The 12,763-nt window shown below is 38.6% G+C and overlaps 1 protein-coding gene across 1 annotated transcript in view; it reads left to right on the top strand.

The window, feature by feature from the left end:
* Positions 1–12,763, top strand: part of LOC308197299 (uncharacterized protein) — a 72,278-nt gene that overhangs the window by 18,643 nt on the left and 40,872 nt on the right. The gene's annotated exons all lie outside the window — the stretch shown is intronic.

Below are 12,763 nucleotides of genomic sequence, written 5' to 3'. Positions count from 1 at the left end.
CAGAAATCAGGGCAGTGTAGTGGCAGAGCAGTCACAGAGGTGTCCTGGTGCTTTACAGGATGGAGTTGTCCTCCCTGCCCTATTAGAATAGAATAGTTCAGCTGGAAGGGGCCTTCAAAGATCATTGAGTCCAGCTCCCTGACCTCTTCAGGGCTAACCAAAAGTTAAAGCATTAATGAGGGCATTGTCCAAGTGCCTCTTGAACACTGACAGGCATGAGGTACCAACCACCTCGCTGGTGGTAAAGAAATTTTCTTAACATCCAGCCTGAGCCTCCCCTGGCACAGCTCTGTGCTGTTCCCCTGCGTCCTGCTATCAGTAACCAGGGAGCAGAGACCAGCACCTCCTTCTGCGCTTCCCCTCCTTGGGAAGTTGCAGAGAGCAACAAGGTCGCCTCTTGGCCTCCATTTCTCCAGGCTAGACAACCCGAGTGTCCTCTCCTCACAGGACATGCTTTCCAGCCCTTTTACCAGATTTGTTGCCCTCCTCTGGATACTTTTGACTACCTTAATACCCTTTTTACATTTTAGAGACCAGAGCTGCACACAATATTCAGGGTGAGGCCGCACCAATGCTAACTGTAGCAGGATAATCAGCTCTTTTGACTGACTGGTCAGTGGAGGTAACTGCAGAATTTCAGTTGTAGGATAGGAAAATTACAATTTCCTCTTGGCAGAAAGGGCAGAATTTCCCAGGGCCAAGGACACTGTCTTTTCCACTACTTCAAATATGATGCTTTGACAAAAATGACTATTGTCAAACTCTGCTTCTTCCTGAGTGTTTCTCTTATTTAATTGTGAGATTCTCCATTGACTATCAATTATAACCCACTATGTGTCAGTCTGCACTTCTGCTGTCTTTTACCTGTCTTGCAATAAATGGATGTCTGAATAGACATTCTCCACAACTCTTGAGCAGACTTTCTGTTTTCCAGTTCTCTAAGTTTCTGTCTTACTGTGTCTTACTGTCTGTACCACACATTATTATGGCAAAGCTTATCCACATGACAGGTGCTAAGAACAATTTTATGCCTGCTTGGTGTGCACTACCCCATACTAAGCCCCATTGAACACAACTGTCTTCACTCAAAAGCAGGAAAAAACGTCTTCAGAGCTGTTTTACTGCTTCATTTTTTCTGATTACCTCAAAGCAACTGGAGCTGAATGTTATTTTTACTAGATTTACAGTAAATATTTTTTTCTATTCCTTGTTGTATGCACTTTTTTTTTTTTTTTAAGCATCTTCAGAGATTAGTAGTGATACACAGCTCTTACAAAATATGCTGTGTTGCTGAGTATCCTAGAGGCTTGGAAACAGCCAACACTTGGTTTCCCAGACCACCATCAGCAGATTTATGTGCCAGTGCAACGAGTTAATGTTCATCACTGAAAAGCTTACGCATCCATCTGCAAAGCTTTAGAAGCATGTAATTTTGTACTTACAGCTTTTACTTGGAATAAGCAGATGAAAAAGAAGTAACTGTCTGTTAATGTGAAGAGGGAGGCAATCCACTGAACTCTGGAGAACCTCTCAAAGGAAAAGCTGAAGTTTGGGTCAGTTACGGAAAGAGGATGGGAGGCAGAATTGTTCACCTATGTAGGTCTTGCTTTTAGGACTGACTTTCAAATGAGCAAATAGGAGCAGAAGTTCCTGCTCAGGATTCAAGTCTGGCTACTTTCTGCATTCGCCTGCCATAAGTGGAACACCAACGGGCCCCAGTCATGGATTTTGGTTCAATGTTCCCAGCAGGCAAGAAAGCAAGCTCTGTAACTTAAGTCTTAAGGCTTTTATGCAGGGTGTGTGAAGAAAAGTTTGAGATTGAGCGTGGGCTAAACTCTCCGTGTAGATGTATTGTTACAAACATGCTCTGGGACATACCAAATTATATTGTTACTTGCAGGAACAATGATGAAATGTTTTGACATTGCCTTTTGTCTTTTCTGTGTAGATTGCACTTGAACATGTTACAGCTTGTTTTAACTAAGCTGTTACATAGGTTGGTTTTGTCTCTTGTCTGTGAAGTTCCAGTGATAGCACTGCAAAAATTATTACTAAAAGCCCTTATAACATCTAGTTGGAGAACACTAATGACTCCCAAGGAACTTAATGACTTCTGTCATGTTCAGATTTACTAAGTAGGGAGGATTTTAGTTATTGAAATACAAGGATACAGATCTCACTTTGGAATACTGCGTAATGCCATGTCTGTGGTTAAGTGGCAATTTGTGAAACATTTCACATATACACACCAAGTTGTTCCAGTTGGTGTCTGTCTGTCAACCACAGAACAACAAAACCTCTTCAAGAGGTCTAGGAACTACTGACTCAATGCTAAAATATTAGACCTGGATTTCGCTGCAGTCTTTTATTGCTACTCTTCTCATTCTTCCACTGTATTTTCAATATCCCAGAGTCTAATGGGTTTGTAAGTTGCACTTAGAGGCACAGTAGAACTGGATGGGTTCCAGGTAAAGAACACAGGTCTCTTACCAACACAAGTATTGCTAGGGTAGAACGCTGCATGGCTGATAGTTTAGCTTGCAAGGACAGATATTTGGATCAGTGAAGAAAAGTCACAGTGTAGTAGAAGATACAAATAACAAATATTTTCATTTTTCTTCTCATGTCAATCCTGATTTGAACATTTGTTTCCCTGAATTGTTTTTGGTCGGTCAAAGAAAGTTCCTTGGCTGTTGAAATATCTAACCTCTCTGATTTAGCAGTCCTTTTGGAGGCCTTTATCTTAAACTTACAAAGGTTGATCAAAAAAAAATTTCCTTTCAAATGGGCCACTTTAAAGCAAAGTGTATGTATTTCTCAAAAATGTCTACGTCTAGATACTGTTATGTAAATTTAGATTTCCTTTTACTAATGAATCAGCCCTTTTCCTCATGTGGCTCTTATAGTCAAGCACTTAGTTTCCTATCCTAGAAATATTTATATCCTTCATAACTGAAAAGTCAAGCTTTGCTCAGAGCCGAAGAACTCTCTCCCCTATGACTGGAACATGTAAGCTATTCTCAGCATGTAACACACAGATACCACTGAAGTGTGTGGGCACAAAATCAGGTAAAAGAGCTCTTGAAAATGCATCTGGTTTCAAACAAGGAACTTTAATTTTTCCATAACCGTAAGTTACGGAATTTAATGGTAAGAGTTATGTTTACAGTGTGTTCTTAGTTCTTGCTTTGAAGTGTGGCAGCAAATGTAAAAATCAAACTACCCATTGAATTAATCACAGGTGAATCCAGTTTGACCTTTTATAAATGGCAGTACATTCAGTGCTAGCAGGAATGGTGATCTTGAGAGGGCTGTTTGTTCACAAAGTTAGAAGGAAATCACAGAACTGGCTCTTTATGCCCTCTGCCCAGCTATGGCCTTCAGCAAGCTCAGAGAGTGAGGTACTGGTACTCTATGTCTGAACCATCTACCCTGTAAACTGACCTGCCAGAGTTGGTGAAGTTAAACTCATTGCAAGTCTTGCATTATTCTGACAGGTGAAAAAATCAGTCCAGGTTACTATACCCATACCATCTGCTGCAGGCACTCGATTTCCCTGCGTTTCAGAGCACTTACAGCTGAAGCCACATCAGGCCACCCTGAGCTTCAGCTGCGCAGTCTGGGTGTCTATGTGCTTGTGAGGTATTTGAGTTTGAGAGAAATCTGGACCATTAAAGGTCTTCATGTGAAGGACCTGGAGCCAGTGCTTGTGGGAGAGGGAAGGGCTCACACTCTGTGGTCCTTGTACCTTGCCTGCTTGGGTGAGTCTGGGATCCTGCTGAGATCCATTGTCCTGGCTGAGTCTCAAGGAAGAAGAGAGGTTGTGGCTCTGGCCGTGCAATCAGGTGTAAGTAGAACATTTTCTTTCTTTAGCAGTACACTGAGGAACACGCACACCACTAACTGCCCAGGTTTGAGCCCAGGCAGATCAGGCAAGCTCTGTGCATGTTCATTGCAGAAGAAGGATGCCCTCAGGATATGATTTACAGCTCTTAAGTCAGATGCTTAAAATTAGACAGTCTCTATGCATCTCAATAGCCTTTCCGCTCTGTATTTTGTGTACGAACCTGAAAACCTGGATGATAGGAATCTAATAGTTGTTGAGCTTGTAGGTAAGACTGGCTAGATGATCCACTTCAGGGATACTCGCAGACAAATGTGCTGTGTTGTCTTTCATCAGCTCTGCCAGGGAGCAACAGGACTGAGACTTGCCAAGTCTGCTGCCCTGCATCTCTATCTGTCCCAGGTACACTGTTGCCAGAAGTACTGTTTGCATAATGCTATTTTGTTCACCATCTTACAAGATGCAAAGAAGTGAAATTTTGCCTGTAACTTCCTACACAACATTTTGTCAGCAGACTTTGTGATCAGGCTAGAGAGTTTCATATGACATAGTGGTGAGTCTAGGTTTAGCAATCCAAAAGCATAGAAAAGAAAGAGAAGCTTTTTGTGGGTTTGTCCTGATGTGCTTTTAAAAGTTACTTATTTGTGCCCCTTTAAATAAAAATGCAAAATGGCCTTTCTAACTTGAACAGAATATGGTGTGGAATAATGCCTTCTGAGTACAAGCTAGGCTAAGAAAATGTTTGATCAAAGTCAATAGTAAATCAGAGATGTAAATAGATCTGTTTTGAAAGTAGGTCACAGCTTAGAGCTTCAATTTAGTTTAACAACTTGCATAGGAAAGTATGCACCCATACCTGTAGTTATTTTCTTTGATAGGATCTCAGATTTTGCAGTCTATCTACCCATGTGATAAACATGAATAGTTGCTGACTCCACAAATATCTTTTTTCTTTCTTTGAGGGTTAGGTAGATCCATTCTAGTTCAAACTGATAAAAAGTTGAGTTCAGGCACTCAGGAACTCAAAAGAAATGTAGTTGTCAGGATGGGTTTTCAAACACTGTCTTCCCATGCACAACATATGAAACTGTGAAACTTAACTGTTCTGGCAATCAGGTGGAATATGCCTGTGGTTCCCTGGTATAAACTGAGTAGAATAGATCGCTTAAACATCATGTTCTGAGTATCCTGGATATGTTTAGAAAATGTTAGTGCCAGCTGGCAGATTGCTGGTGAGGCTGAATACATGAGGCTGCCATTCTTTCAGTGTCGTTGCAGCCCCACAATTCCTTCATCCATTTTTCTCACTCCTGTAATTGAAGAGAGGTGCTTTGCCTGCACATTCTTTTACCTTGTATTTCCAAAACTTGACTTTCTTTATCAAGCCTCACCTTTCCTCCTGATTTTTGATGTAGGATTTTTTTTTTAAGTTAAATTCAGGCAATTAGTTTCTTCTTTTTCTCAGCTAATTGCTATTATGTTAGCCTCACTAATCCATAAGTGCCAGTAGTCTCTGAGATACTGGATCTCATTTAATTTCCAAAGAAGCATAAGAGAGCTAAAACAAGAAAATGTCACAGCATAAACAGACAACAGAAGGGAGGAAAAAACTAGATAAAACAGTTTCTTATCCTCCTACTTTACATTCATTCACTCAGCTATATCACATGTAATATCAGAACACTACCATTTCTTGAAAATTACTTATCATAAGGAGAGTGATAAGTAGATGATGTCCGCTAATTTGTACAATTGTACAAACTCAGAGATCCTGAGGAGAGAGATTACCTTCCTCCCAGCAACTATCACAGGGTTAAAGGTCCCAAAGTTTGGGAGTAGAGGTAGTCAATATTACTTCAATATTTTTCCCCAGAAAATGAGACTATGAAATAAAAGCTGTTTCTTAGGGGGAGGGAGGATGATGATGATTTTTAACACAGTATTTGTTTAAAAAATATGGAAGAAAAGCTTTGAAACTATGGAAATGTTTCTTTTTTTTTTAATGAAAAGTTTCATTTTTAGTCCAACTGACTTTTCACTTAGGAATTTAAATTGATTTAAAAAAAAATCAAAGTGGAATGTTTAAAAAATCTTGAAGGATTTTGATTGACTTAATCTGTATTGTTTCTGGGTCTCCATTTGTGGAAAGTTTCATCTTTTTATTCTGAATCCATTATTTTCTAAAAATAGAGGACATATTGAAGAAACTTAAGTATTATAATATGAGCCATTGAGAGGAAGAGCTAATACCTCAGAGTTGAAGTTATATTACCCTATTTACTTGAACAGGTAGCAAAAATAGGATTTTGCACAAGTTCAAGTTCATAGGAGTAAGAGTAAAAAAATGTTCCCCGACAAAAGAAGAACTCAAAGAATTAAAAGACAATTTCCTTATTCGTAAGTACAAGCCCCCTTCAGACAGCATGGGCTTAACTTTTCACTTTTTTTAGAGGTGCTTCCTTTTGCTTCCCAGATTAGCTCCAAATTTCAGAGAAGCATTTGCTTTGAAGTGAGATATGTTTTATTGTTTTCTACTAGTTAAATGAAAGACTGATCAACTTGCTGAATCTCAATCATAGTTAGCCCAACTGTGAAGTTATCTGGTAGCCTAAATTTGAAAACAAACAAACAAAAAAATGCAACTAAGAAAAAAATACATATTGGAGCATAACATTTAGAAAACTTTGACAATAGCACTAAAGCTTCAGATTTCACTCCTTGCCTTTTATAAATTAATACTAGTAGCAAATTCCTTATAACTAAAAAGGTTAGTGCCAAATTATTGTACAATTGGAGAAATAACATGATACATTTTTCTGTGTCAAAGGCTTTGATATGAAAAATTTAATTTAAAATAAAAATGAACCAGACTGTAGTGTATCGTAATGTCTTGGGATACAGTTGAAGAAATGGATTGGGTCACTGCCAAAGTCTGTTGCACCTCACTGACTTTAAGCAGAACTCTTGCAGTGGAGAATTCTGTTCTCAAGATATTGCTGGATATAGACAGTTTGAAACATAGGTTTTGGAGCTTGTGCATATATTTTTGTAATTTGTTCAGAACATTTATGTTATATCATGCTATTTATTTGCAGGTATCAATATTAAGTTGACATTCATAATCTAATATTTGAAATAGCATGATTTCAGGTGTTATATGTACTGTAGTTGTCCCTCAGGGCTGATACATATGATAGGAGCAACTTTTCCAATCATTTCAAAAGATCTGAATAGATAATTAGAAGAGACAGCTATGAAGTTTTAAATAAAATATTTCCCTTTCAAAACCAAGATAAGTGAAATGGAATTTGTATGATAGGTTGGCTTGAACACATTTCTCATTTTTAATTAATATGTTTTAGTGTTCTGAAATTAGAATACTCTTATGGAACGAAAAATTCATCTGTGCTGCTCAAAACAAAAAGATTCAATTCCAAACCAAGTATGAAGTAAAAATAAAACAATAAAATATTGCTGTTTTTAGAAATTAATGGAATATTACAAATGGTGTGATGGAAACTTTGTATTTTTTCATTCAGAAAATGGGTCAAGACTTTGGCATTTTCCTTGCATTTGAGATGGGAGCTCTTTAGAGATCTTACGGAGAAAACATTTCATTCTGGGTTGGAATTATAAATGCAGTAAGAGTAGCTCTGTGATTTATTCTTTCCAGAAACAGTGACCCGGTGGATGAGTAAGAGTGAATACTTAAAAGATATCAATGACAGCAAACGTAAAGGCAGTTCTTTATCCAGATATTCATCTCTGAACATCAGTGTCGTGGAGGCGCTTTTTGGTCCATGCCTGCTTAAGGCATACTGCATCCATTGGTGCCCTTGATATTTTGAAAGCTGGTTCTCCAAATAAAGATTGCATACCTGAAGTATTCTGATGCCTGGGAATCAATATCACGTAAGTCCCAGAGAAAGGACAAAATCAGCTGATAGCCAAAATTTCACAGGTGAAAACTGGGGATAGTTTCTGATAAATCAAAAAGCTAAATACCAGGGAATGAGAAGAAATATAATTTTAGTAGCGTAATTTTGGAGGTAGCTATCTGACCGTGGATATATACATTGAGGGGGGGTGGTTGCCTGCTATACATATATTCTTCATCATAGAAAATTATTTTGTAGTCAATCTGTTAATACTATACAAAGCTGCTTGAAGAATCATAACTGTGAGGACAATTGTTAAGCGCATAAGGGAAGATATTTACGTTTGTAAGCCTGTGCTCTCATGGAAAGAAGCCAACTTTAGTGCAGTACTAATTATTAGCACAGAGCTGCTTATTTTTCTCATATTAATATATTTAATTCTGGTGAAAAATACTTTCTTTGAATTTCTTTTGGCCATTGCCTGCAGAGTGGGCCATCATGGCGAAGCAGACCCTTTTGTTATCTCCATGGGTAAGATGATGTTTAAAGACCTTCAGCCAACAGGCTGTCACACAGCCAGCCAATGTAATCCTCATCTTGCTACTTCAGCTGGAGGACTGGTTTTGTGGTCATCCTCGACGACTGCAAAACTACTGCAGCAGAGGATGCAACAGATGAATGTGGGATGAGTGCCCTCAGTGCTGGGGGAAAGGGCTGAGTACATCCCTCCTCTTTGGGAGCAGTTCAGGACATTTAGTACCTCTCAGGAACATTGCTAGTATTCCTGAGCAGGTCAGCTGAAAATGGTGATTATTTGTACAGTAGGATAACTGATAGGCTAGCCATTTTTAGTTTAGGGAATATTTTGTGGCTTATTGCTGTCTGACAAGCAATATGAACAAATGCTAAATTGAAAAAGGCAATAATATATGGAAGCTCACAAACGTGAGTGTCAGTGGCAGCGATTCGTTCTTTCTTGTTTGCTACCCAGCCACCTCTTATTATGTTATTCTTCATGGCTTAAAGTCGACCAATTCCAGGAACAAATCAATACCAGGGAAATCCTTTTGTCTTCTGCTAAGGCAAAACATGCAAAGAAAGCTCAGTCAATATGTCTTTTAATAACATCTCATGGAAATGCCTGGATTTCCCTTCATGTTCTATAATTAATTGAGCTCCTTGCCACCCACAACGTATAGCTGTTCCCCTCTATAACTCTCCTTTGGCTTAATTGTCATTTGTTTTTCTATTCTATTTGTCTTTAGCTTTTTTTTTTTTCTTTTCTTTATGGTGCTGGTTGTGCTTTGTACTTAGTTTTATCTTTCTGTGCTTTTGCTTCTAAATGTCAGCATAATTTTTCTGCCTTATAATATTGGAGATGTTATAACCATCAATCAATCCAATAGAAGAGCAGAAAAGATTAGATACCATTTATCTGTATTGGTTGCCCATTGTAATGACCCAGTGGACAACATGAACAGATAATCTGTTGCTTTGATGGAAACTAATTATTCTTAAGAGTGACAGTGTAGAAATAGCTTTTGTGACATTGTTTTTAAAAATGATGACTACCTAGTCATTGCTAGTGTAAGGCTGCAGTTCTGTTCTGTTCCTCAATGATTTCCCTGTATAAGCAGCAGGAAACCTCTATTTATTTATTTATTTATTTATTTTTAAGGAAAGGTCCCTATTTGCAGAGACAAAAATATCTGACATCCCATGTAAAATGCCTATTAAATTTAATACAGAAAACACTGCACTAGCTGCTGAAAAGTAAAAGTGCGCTGCCATCTTATTTCTGTCGTGTGTAGTTGATCTTGTTGTTCTGTGAATATGAAGCCTGTTTTATTTTGACAGCTAATGGTTCTGCTAGTGTACTGTGCTGGCATTTCACCTCTTGAAAAGAAAGTTTCCTGAAGCTAAAATATATGTCTAATTGAATGATGGAATTACAAGCAAGTGATACAGTTAAAAATAGCTGTTTCCATCCTTTCCAGGCGCATGTAAATCACACAACTTTTACTCCGTGTCAATTAAAGGACTTGGGGAAAAAATGCAAAAAATAACTGTGCCTTGCAAAAACTTTGAAGAACCTCCTTAAAAATTGCCTGTCTGATGAGTTAGAGACGGGCTGGGTTCCTCGGTGTCTCCTGAAGCTCAGTGCACTTGAGCTATGGTTGACTAGGAAGGCATGAGGGAAGAGCTAAGGGAATTGGGTCTCCTCACCACTGCCGACAGTCTGTGACCTTAGATTCTTATGCAGTTATGGGGCTGTGTGTGCCATGCAAAGGGTGGGAAGTGCTTGCATGGCAAGTACCACGTGCCTTAGCCAGAAGACGGAGCTTCCAAAGGCACGGGATGGCTAGCTGGAGATCGCTGCTGTATGTTGAGTTATTGATGCATCCGGGAGGAACAAGGGGATAACCTTACTTACCTAAAAAAGGGAAGGGGAGATACGAAGTTAAGAAAGTTAAGCTGACTCTCCTTCGATAGATGAGTGTTTCTTTCAGTACTGTCATTTGATTTCTGTGGCCAGTGCAAGTGGGAGTATGTGCACTTCTGTGGACTCAGTGGATCCAACAACAAATTGAAATGGCCAAAGAAATGTGATGGCTATACAGTAACATCAAGGCTTGATTGCTATGCCCTACTCTGCAACACCTCTTGAAGGGATGAAAAGAGAAAGCTCAAAGGGTAGGAGAATGGGCTTACTGATTTGAACAGTTAAAACTGATGCATATTGGGAATACTGTATTGGCCAGCACTGGACTAAAGTTGTTTTTGTAAGAACTCTTGAAAATTTCTTACTTATATAGCCATTTGGAGTCAGGAGCAAGTGGAAGGTATGAATGTCTAGGCTATTACCTAACTAATAATGCAAAATAACCTAAATGCATAACCTAACCTCATAAAGAAAATGAAATGCTCTGCAGCAGAGCTCCTAGAAATCCTTTTGCAGCATCTGAGAATTAAACTGTGGTGGTGTATCAGGATGTATCAGGGTGTATCAGAATCGATGTTACAAAAGATTTCAAGTAGATTTTTACAGTGAACACAGTACCTGGAAATCCATTTTTAAGAGCACTTACTTTAGGGTAGTTTCTGGAGTCAGTTCTCTGCTATTTGGTCCAGTCTACCTGTACTTTTTCCTTCCATGAGTCTCTCTTCTTTCCTCTGTACAAGCAACGTAAGCCTGTGGACTGAGGAATTTTGCTGATTGCTAGAAAATGTTTTTTGTAGTTTTCAGCAAAGTATGATTTAATCCTATATATATTGTATTAGAATTACATTCAATAGAGACATCTCTATATACATTTCAAATGCACGTTTGTGTGAATGTGGTTTTAGTTGCCTTTTTTTATTTCTCTTAGAAATTCCACCATCCCTTCCTATGTTTTTCCCATTCTTAAATTGGTGTGGTGGTAGAGCCTGCTGTAATCAGCCCTTTTTAAAATACACACAAAGCAATCTGTCGTCTTCTACAGAGCATTTCAGATCTTTCCAAAGTGTCTGTCTTAGCATCACTAAAAGAAAAAAAAATGATGTTAAGAATTTCAAAGTTAATGATTAATCAACAGTGTCTGGTCCTCATCCATGGGACATCTTGTAGAACAATCAAGCCCTGCTCTGTCATCGTCCTGAGCAGTGATTGCTTCTGCGTCCTATGAGGCATGAGGCACTAGGGATGAAGATGGAACACCTCAGCAGCTAATTAAACAAGGCAACTTACAACTAAAGTACATGCCTGGCTAAATAGGCTGGAGTGCAGTGTCTGTCAAGCTGATCTGTCTTTAAGTGCTTTGCACCCTTCACTGTACCTGGTTGAACATTAACATGCCAAATTTGCTGATTTTCACCAATATCCTGCCACATGCAGAGAACTAGCTGAAAGGAAGCTGGTATTTTTTGTAATGTAGTTCCTTGAAGCATTATCCTAAAAAAGGCATCAATCTTCACTGTTGCAAAGAAACAGCACAAGATGTTTTAAACATTTTGAAGGGAAAATGCACTGTCTGTACTTTCGTATTTCTCTTCTATTTCCTCACTCACTGGGATGTATGTTTTTGTAAGAATTCAGAAAAGAAGCTTCTAAAGAAAATGAAGGAGTAAGTTCTTCCCTGCCCATTCACAAATTTTCTAGCCTTGTCTGTTGCTGAACCATTTAAAACTCATATCTGTACATTTCAAAGGTTACCAGAACTTCTTTCTGAAGAGCCAGTGAAGGTAGCTCTGCTAAATATGAAGCAAGAAGAAAAACAGAGAGAGAGCTTTTCCTCAAAGCATTTTGTCTTCATCTTCTGATCCCGCCTGGATCTTTCAAAAGAAATACCTATGGAAAACCTAAAGGAAATAAGTAAAATATTTGTTGGTAATAGACATCGAAAAAGAACTGTGGGGTTGACCAAAAATACAGATGTAGAAGCATGAATGTGTAGGAAAAATAGCATTGAGAAGCTCCAGATAGTGTGGTTGTGAATAATGAGCATCTCTGAGAGGACAGCGGAGATCACAGAAAGGGATTCCAAAAATCAGTGGAAAAGTCTGTGCTGTAATAAAAAGGTGTCAGTGTAGAGAAAAACATTTAGCAAATATGGCAGTAGCTACTGGTGTCTGGGCAGAGCTGAAAATGAATTTTTCCTTTCTGTAGGAAAGGTTGTATCTTTACCATTAAACAACCACCTTAGATTTTCTGTTGTCCTTGGACAAAGGACAGTATAAAACGGTTGGAATATACAATATAGGCCCAAGACTTTAAACCAGTTGGATAAGAGGCTTGATTCTTGATTGAAGAGTCAAGATTCCTTAAAGTAGCTGGAGAGTTTGGAAGATTTAGGAAGAGTGCCTACAGGGGTTGATGTAGGAGAGCCTTGATGAGGATTAACATTGACTGTACAAATGAAAGAGTTGGAACAGTTTTGGGTAGGTTTTGAATGGAGGATTCTGACCATCTATTGTGAGTGATGTGATTTTTAAGGAATGAAAGCAGTTAACATGAAACATAAAGATGGACGTATGGGCAGCTGGTGGTTATGTGCAGGAG

This window comes from Anser brachyrhynchus (genome assembly GCF_964034855.1).
Source record: "Anser brachyrhynchus genome assembly, chromosome: 6".
NCBI classification, from domain to species: Eukaryota; Metazoa; Chordata; class Aves; order Anseriformes; family Anatidae; genus Anser; species Anser brachyrhynchus.
Note: the sequence above shows the minus strand (reverse complement) of the source record. Positions and strands in the feature narration are given on the sequence as shown.